The sequence below is a fragment of the Glycine soja genome, chromosome 3 (genome assembly GCF_004193775.1).
Source record: "Glycine soja cultivar W05 chromosome 3, ASM419377v2, whole genome shotgun sequence".
NCBI lineage: Eukaryota > Viridiplantae > Streptophyta > Magnoliopsida > Fabales > Fabaceae > Glycine > Glycine soja.
In genome coordinates, this window is record NC_041004.1 from 18,217,415 (window position 1) to 18,227,061 (window position 9,647).

Consider the following 9,647-nt stretch of genomic DNA (forward strand, 5'->3'; position numbering starts at 1 on the left):
TTTTATTGTCTTGGCTACCTAGTATCCCCAAGGTATAATTTTCCTACTAAAAATTGTGCTGTTAAAATAGTAGTCTAAGACTACCTTTGGCCTCTAGTATGCTTTTTCTTCAAATTAATCTTTCTTATTAGTTTCTTGCAAAGTTGCAAGGTACATACTCATTCTTTTTCTTCATATTTACCACCCCATCCCGAGCACCCTTCAATGAGATCATCACGATGTAAATTTGATTGTCTTTACTCGGGAGAGACAAATTTGGGGGAGGCTCATTAAAAAATGCAGATGGGAAGCATTGTTCTTTCAAGGAACAATTATAATTGACGAACTAGGTGGTTTGGGGTTGTAAAGGTTAGAGGGGGGGTCTATTATTTCCCGAATAAAAACTGGTAGTGAGGGTTAGGTAGAAGGGATAAACTGATAAAGAAATAAGGATAGTTTAGGGAAAAATTCAAATACATACAAAAGACAAAGAGGGGTGAACAAGTAAAAATGGGGTGTGTAAATAGGAAATGTCTTTTGCTAAATTATCCAAATTGTGTTAGGCCTTAAATGGCTACTTTCATCCTAATGACAAGTAACCAAAGTAAAAAAGAAATAAAAAGGCTAATTTTAAAAAGAAGTCTAAAGAAGATAATAAAAAGACTCAAAAGATACAAAATAACTTATTTCGAAGGTTGCAGTGAGTCAACTAAGATTGTTCATGCAATAGTTGATTAGCCCCTTCAAAGTAGTTTCATTCCGGGATGGGGAACCAAGGATAATGCCATTGTACTACAAGAAGTAATTCATCACATGTGGAAGTCTAGGAAGAAGAAGGGAGATGTGATTGTTAAGATGGATCTAGAGAACGTGTATGATAGGGTCAATTGGGCTTTTCTAAAGCAAACTTTAAGACTATTTGAATTTTCAGAAGTTCTTTAAAATAAATTTATTATAAATGTTTTAATTGTGATCATTCCATTGTGTCCTAAATTACATCTTACTCTTTTTATTTAACTAACCATATACCAATTTTATTTATACCATTTTAAATTTCTAATCCAATTTCATTTTAGATTTATATTACCAACCTTATGCATCCAGCCAGCAACGTGATATCCTTCTTTTAATTCTTTCTCCAAATTTATTTATAATAAAACAATAACCTTATGTCTTTCACGTGGCAAAACCCTACATTCCATCAACCCTTTAACTTCTTCCATTCTAAAACTTTCTAAATACAACTTTTTTCTTTCCGCCACATTCTCATATTTCTTTCCATAAGCCCTTTCAGCAACACAGTCACAAATATGCCTTCCCTTTTTTCTTTTCCTTCGTTGCTAGCTGACTAGGTCACACATACAAGGAAATCTTGCTCTCCACAACACCAACAACACAATCCATTACCTTGTGTTATCCTGTTTGTTGGACAAGTGACCTCAATAACTTAAGGCGGGGGGGGGGGGGGGGGGGGGAGATGGTGAATTTTAAAAAAATTCTCGTTTAATTGACTTCCAAATCCCCTTTCAAATCTATATGTTAAGAATCTTGAAGATGAAGATGAAAATGATATCAACAGAATACTTCAAGTGTGCAAGATAAATAAAAGATGCAAGATAAAGTAATGAAGACAGGGAAGAGAGAAATGCAAACTCAGTTTATCCTGATTCGGCCACTTCCTATGCCTACGTCCAGTCCTCAAGCAATCCACTTGAGATTTTCACTAACTTTGTAAAAATCCTTTTTACAACTTCTGAACACCCGAGGGATCCCTTTCCCTTGTGTTTAGAAAACTCACAATTTAAGAGACAAACAACCTCTTGATTTCAATAAGTCTTTAAAGAAAGTACAAATATTTTTTTCTCTTTTAGAGAAGAAGATACAAGATGAAGTTTTTAGAAGAATCCTTAATTGATTTGCAAGTGTTTGACCAATGATTTGTTTTTGAGAGGATAAAATAATAAGGTTTTGAAAAAATCTCTTTAAAAACTTTCATAGATAAGTCATATATTTATAGGCCCTTGGTGGCTTTTCAAAAACTTATGAAGGAATGTGACTTTTCAGATTAACTTTTAAAATTTCCTCACTGGTAATCGATTACAACTCTTTGGTAATCGATTACACAATTATGCAATGAGGAGCCATGACTTTTCAATTTGAAATTTTTTAATTCCGTTATTGGTAATCGATTACAGACAAGTGGTAATCAATTATAGCTTTCAAATTTTAAACTTTATGAAAAAGCTTTTTTTAAAATAATTTTGCTTTTGGTAATCGATTACCAGTGTAAAAATGTATTTTTTCAGAAAATGTTAAAACTATTTTAAAATAAATTTAAAAACTATGTTGTGAGGCCAAACCTTTGCAATCACTAAGAGACTCTTTGAACAAAGATAGACTAAGACTTAACTTTCTTCTTTATCTTTGTTTTCTTGGTCTTGATTTGGACTTGAAATAAAACTTGTGTTGCTTTTGTCTTGGCATCATCAAAACCTTCATACACATACTTTCACACTATTCTCTCCATGAGCTCACACTCCTTCTCGGCAAAACCAAACATGCAACACCCAATTTGTCTCCTCCTTCACTCAAGTTAATCATAGTCTCATGTCCACAATGAGTTCTTTTCAAATTGTTGTTTGTCAATTTGCTTCTCATAAAGAAAGCTACAGCGGTTGAGAATTAGAAAGTTCTACATGCGAAGGATAACATTCTAGAGCATCTTTGGAGATCCTCGACAAACCCTCAGGTAGGGGGGGAGTGAGGGATAATGTATGTTTTGACGTACGGAGGGGGTTAGGAGTTTCCCACTCTTAATGATTTTGGGGTTTTAATGCCAAAGAGTTGAATTACGACTTGCAGTAAGGAGCATCTAATTGCTATCAATGTTGTATTCAATAATTAATTGTGATGTCAAGAGAAAGATGTTGCTCCCTCACTATTCGGCAAAACCTTGAATCAAAGCTATTGATTGAATTGCTCAAAGATCACACTTTTTTTTTGGTATTGTTGTGCTTAATTATGTAATTTTTGATTGATGAGCTCTATATATGTGTCATCGTTTCAACATAAGCAATCAATTTCTTTACAATTTAAACTGTTGAAATTAAGAGAATTATGGTAAATCGAGTGATAATTATGTTAGTTGTGACAGAATTCAATTGTGTGATTAAATGGTGAATTGTGAATGGTGTTTAAGAGATGCTTATATGCTTAAATTTTGTTTTATTGCTTCTCAAAGTGAACTGACCTTGTGGTGGTAAAGGAGGATGTGTATGGGAATGTGATTGGTATGTGAGTACTAGATTGACATATGCATTTCATGTGTGTATCAAATAACTTGTGGATTCTGAGTTTCTGAATTTAAACAAGTTACTTTGAGTATTTGAGCTGAAAACTGTTTTTGAGTGTCTTAATAAATTGATTAGGTTGTATGTTAATCACTAGTGTAAAATGTGAAAAGTTGGATTTTTAGATGTGTATGAACATGTAAGGTTTTCTGTGAATCTGTTTGCATTTGAAGTGCTTAGGATATGTAAAGCTTGAATCCTTGATTTTGTTACTGCATTATGTGTTTTGGAAACAAAATAAATTATAAATTAGATTTCCAAGTAACTGGAAGGAATTTAGAAGTGAAGGAATGATTTAAACCATTCAATATTATATGCTAAATTTGTGAGACAACATCAGCCTCCGTTACAATCTACACTGTCCTTGCTGCAACTGTTTTTTAATTTCCTTTGGTAGTGTTTTACATTTGTGTGCCCTCTTCGTAATGCCGCTGATCCCATGCCATTTTGAATTTTGTCAATATATAGTGATTTTTACACTGTAACATGCCCTGTTGATTGTGATATTGTGGGATAAAAGCAATAAATTGTACTGTTTGACAAGGATTGATACTTGCTATGTATTTAGTGGGAAATAGATGTGATAAGGGTTCTATGTCTTTTGGAATCTTTGATTTTGCACTTATAGAGAATTGATTATAAATTTCATAAGATGAGTATGAGATGGAATAAAATTTTGTAGTTTGTTCTTCTTTGGAGATGGAACGAGACTTGATTTGAGGAAGATGTGTTAGTTGAAAAATTATAGGAAAAATTCCTTTGCTTTCTTGATACTTTGGTAGGTTTTTTTGTAAATTCTTAATCCCAAATAATTATTATTTTTATATATTTTTCTCATCCTGCTACCTTTTATTGATTTAGATTGTTTTCAAGCTAATGCATGGTTCTTATGTGCAGCTTTTGGTTTTAGAAAATTTTATACTTAGTTCCTTCAATACTACCTATCTAAATATATAACTAGATTTATATGAACCTATAATCATATTATTTAGTATAATTTAAATACAAAATCATTTACTTTTAAAATTCATAATTGATGTTTTAACTAGTCCTAAACACTTCTTCTTTTGAAGGTTTATGATTTTGTTTTATGGGTGAGAAAAAAGCTTGTCAAATAAAAAGGGAAAGATTTACAAATGAAGGACAAGTGTTTTCCCAAAAAATTTATTCCATCAGTCTCATCTCTAATGCCAAGAGAAAGAAATTGAAATAAACCATGCATCATGACATCCTAAGACTTAGTGTCCACCGCCAGACTTAGTGCCACATTCCAGGCTAAGTGCCACCCCAAACTTAGTGATATCCTAGGCTTAGTGCCGTTCCAAGTTTCTAGGTTATTCCATGGCTTAGTGCCAAGGGCGTCATATAAATACTATTTGGGTACCCCTTGCATGACATCATATATGAAAGAGTAGTAAAGACTAACTTCGGAACATGCATCACATTCATATAGGACTACTAACTTTGCAAGTTTTATGATTGATTGATATATGTGGATTGCAATGAGTTTATGTGACGACTAGTGTAAGTATAACTATTTGTGTTTGAGAGATATAAATACACCTGACTATGATTATTAATATATTTGTTTGTTATATACTTGAATGTTTTTGCCAGTCTTATAGTAGTTTAGAAGTACAACTTGATATGCGCGTATGTGTTAAAGGAATTTAATAATATGTGTGTTTACTCTCCCACCTCTATCATACTTTAATACAAAACCTCACTCCTCCTTTCTTTATATGTTTTGGTTTATCTTATGACGAATAGTAGACAGAGGTGGCAAGTACCAGGATGCATGGCCAGGTGGAGTAGGAGAATGCTAAACCTAGAGGTAGTTGTACTACCTTGGGGATTTTCCTTCCTTTATTTGTTTTGTTTCCATCATGTTCAATATACATACTACTTCGTAGGGATATAGCCTTGTCAGAGGCACTGGTTATTAAGTATGTTTATGTTTTAGTGATGCACTATCCAAAGTCCACAAAATACATGTGACATCTTACGTGGCATTTCGAGACACACGCCAACCTTCCATGTTAGTCTTAGCATAGGAGCATGGACGCCCAACCCTTAGTAGTCGGGCTCCCTAATCGACAGGTTATCTCTAACCTTTTATTATTCGAATATACTATCATTTTTTATCTCTTGGTAGGTACTCAATTATCTACAAAGCCACACATTATCTATAAGGCACAAATTATCTACTAGCTTTTATCTCTAAGCTATATATTATCTCTAACTTTATCTATAAACTACTAACTATTATCTACAAGCCGATAATTATCTGTAAGGGCTATAACAGCCCCTACAAACAAGGACCCGCAACTCCATTCCACTCCTATAAGTACCATGTTTTTTTGAACCCTTAACACATCTCCAACACACATGCGCACTTGCTTGTGCACTCATTTATACATACTCTCTCTTATTCTCCTAACTCATATACTTACTTGAATGTTGGAGTCTTTTGTTTTCCAAGTCCCCCCTCTTGTCCTCCTAACGAAGGTCACTCCCAGCTAAGTGTGAAGTCCAGGAGCCCACCTTAACCACGTCCACCCTGACGTGTGTTAGCTTCGGATTTTGGTAAGTACATTTGACACCCACTGTGGGGCCATCGTAAAACATATCCTGCGATTTCTCTTCACCTTTTTTTTCCACCCATGATTAGCACTTGGTTTAGCCTCAGACACGAAACCGCTTTCAAAGATTCCAACCCTCCACTAGTAGCCATGATAGATACCGATACTCTCCAACTCCAAAACCACATTACGAAGATGGAGCAATGCCATGAGGAGGATCTAAGAAAGATAAGGCTGACCATGATCAGCTAGAGGCTTGTGTCAGATGCCCTCAGGGCGACGAGCACTTCGCTCACACATTGCCTGAGTGCACCCAAGGGGAATCACACCCTCGACGCACAATCAATACTCAAGATGATCTAAGTCTTTCCCACATGCACCGTCCAACAGGGCAGACTACTCATTGGCACCCCTTTGTTGACCGCATCATGGAAGCTAACATACCCTTAGGTTGGAAATCACTTAATCTGGAGCAGTATGATGGGATCACCGATCTAGATAAACATCTGGATGCTTTCCTGACTCAGGTAAATCTTTATACCAATGGTGATGTGATCCTGTGTCGTGTTTTCCCAATGTCCCTCAAGGGGAAGCATTGACCTGGTACAGTGGACTTCCTCCACGATCCATTGACAACTTTGACACTCTTGTCGAGCGCTTCAGTGTGCAATATGCAACTAGTCGGTCACATTGGATGACATTGACGACACTGACCATCTTGCAACAAGCAAATGATGAATCTTTCCAGAAATTCACGGATAGGTTTAGATGCATTACTATCCAAATCCACAATCTCATTACACTCCATGCTCCTCGCTCTACGGCCTCACAAGGTTGAGAAAAGTTTGTACAAAAAACCCTATAGTAGCAGAATGAGTTCCACGAACGAGCAAAAGGCTACATCCAGATGGAAGAAATATCTAGATTCATGAATGAAATCAAACAAGTCGGACAAAAGCACGACAAGCAAGAAAGAATCACCAAGACTGACTCACATAGGTCAGACAAGAGGCATAGGCCACACAAGTACTAGCTTATCTCAAAAGGCCCCACGTACGAGCGTTACACACCCATGACGGCCAATCGCACTACAATCCTCGATGAGGCTTTCAACTTGTAAGTACCCATCAAGCTACCTCTTACGAAACCTCCCAAGTCGGGGTTAGACACGACCAAATACTGTAGATACCATCGCGGTATCAATCACATCATAGAAGACTATTGGGCCTTGAAGGACAAAATAAAAGAGCTCATACAAGCTGGGTACCTAGCCCAGTTTGTTAAAAGGTCGAGCAACCACCAAGCACGAGTAAGACCTAGAGCATACCAAGGGGAGCAACATAGTAATCATGATGTAAAAAGAAGAAGAGACAGAGCAGAAGATCAAGGTAGACAAAGACACCACCAGCAGAAACGTGAGCAACAATCTCCACAAGAACAGGAACCCGCCCAACAAATTAGATATGTAATCAACACCATTGCAGGTGCATTTTCCTACGAAGGAAAGTCCAGCCAGTTCCATAATGTCATTTTCACTCCATTCGTGACATTGACATCAACTTTGTTGACACACCACCACAACAAAGCTTCATCCTATCACTTTCATGGATAGAGACTTCAACGGTATCAACCCTATCAACCAAGACGACCCCATGGTTGTCTCCATCATCAACGCCAACTTCTTGGTGTCCAAGATCCTCATCGACTAGGGCGACTCCACTGATATCCTATATTAGAAAACTTTCCAAAGGTTTAGAGTCTCGTCTGACATTGTCCACCCTCACGTTGGTCCATTCCTTGGCCCAACATTGACAAACTAATCGATAAAATGTTCAGATTCTAGGTGCTAAGTTTCCTGGACGCTTACTCTGATACAACCAAATCGGATGCATGCTCCAGACAAGGATAAAACAACATTCATCACCAAGGATGCCAACTTTTGCTACAGGGTCATGCCCTTTGGCCTCAATAATACAGGCGCTACATAATAGAGATTGATGGACCGAATTTTCAAGCAAAAAATCGCACAAAACATCGAAGTTTATGTCGATGACATGGTCATCAAGTCCCAGAGCATAGACAACACGTGGTAGACTTGGAAGAGGTCTTCGAAGAGCTTCGCAAATACGACATGCGCCTCAACTTGAATTTTTTTTTACTTTTTGGGTTAGCGGAGGCAAGTTTTTAGGCTTTATGATCACGCATCGGGGAATAGAAGTCAACCCTGACAATTGCACTACTATATTAGAGATGCACAATCCTACTAACGTCTAGGAAGTCCAAAAGCTGATTTGGAAAACTAGCATCCTTGTCCAAGTTTCTCCTTAAGCTCGTTGAATGTTGGTCTACAAAAGCGAAGTCGTTCTACAAATTGGTCTAGAAAACTGAGCCATTTCTATGGGACGAAACCTGCTACAGGAGTACCTTTACTCCTACATCTCTCAATAACTGGCGAAGCCTTTAGCTCAACTCTTGTACAAGAGGAAGGGAAACACCAACTCCTTATTTACTTCATCAACCGCGTACTCCATGATGCCGAGAAGCAATAAAAATGATAGAAAAGGTGGCACTAGTACTCATTACCTCGACCTGACAACTCAAGTCATACTTTCATAGTCATCAAGTGGTAGTCAAGATGAACTACCCCATTAAATAGGTTTTGTGAAAGCCTAAACTAGCAGGGAGGATGGTGGCCTGGTCCATAGAAATTTCAGAATTCAACATCTAGAAAAAACCCCATGGCCCCATGAAGACACAGTTCATGGAAAACTTCCTGATTGAATTCGTCGGGGATGACCAAACCACCCTAGACTGGTGGAGCCTTTACGTTGACGGTGTGTCCAACGTCAAGGGGAGTGGGGTATGAGGTGCTCATTGTAGGTCTAAAACTAGCAAGAGAAGTCGAGGCCAAGAAGTACAAGGCATCGCAGCTTGTCCAAGGGCAAGTTGCCAACCGATACCAGACCAAAGAGATATTGCTGCTCAAGTACTACCACATTGCCAAAACTCTCATTGACAATTTCGAATACTTTAAGATGTACTACATATTGAGGGATAACAACACAAGAGCAGACCTACTCTACAAGCTGGCCAGGACTAAAAAGACCGGGCACCTTAAGACTATTGTTGCAACCTACCCTTCGATGGGAGGGCGAGGCGAGATGAAAAATGTGTGTCTTCCAAAAAAGGAGGTCGCGTAGGATTTGCCACCAACATTTATTCGAGAAAAATATTAGAAAAACCAAAAAGGGGTCTGCGAATTTTGAAAATAAGGGTTTGGGAGTTGTTTACGCATAGGGAAGTTATCAGCACCCCACGCGCCTGCCACAATGGGCGGCAACTTATAATCAGGTGTGCATAACATGACTTCAAAATTATTTATTTTCTCTTTTTATATTTTTTGCTTTTTTGGGGTCGACAAGGGTGTTGCCCTTGCTCCTACGTATCCTCAGGTGCGATAAGGAATTCAGACCTACGTAGTTCTTTAAAGTGAGAAAGTTGAGTGTTGAGTTGATTTTAGGCTTTTGAAAGATTCATTTTTAACTAACAAGAAAAAGAGACCATTAAGGCGTTGGACCTTGAGCGATCTCAAGTGACTTTAATGAAAAGAGATTCAGTTATATGTTGATTTCATCTTGATTTTATTTATTAACTTTCAATCTCTTTAAAAAGATGATTTGTGACACTAATGATTGGTTTGTGGAAGCAAAGCTTCATGATGAATCAACAATGATTC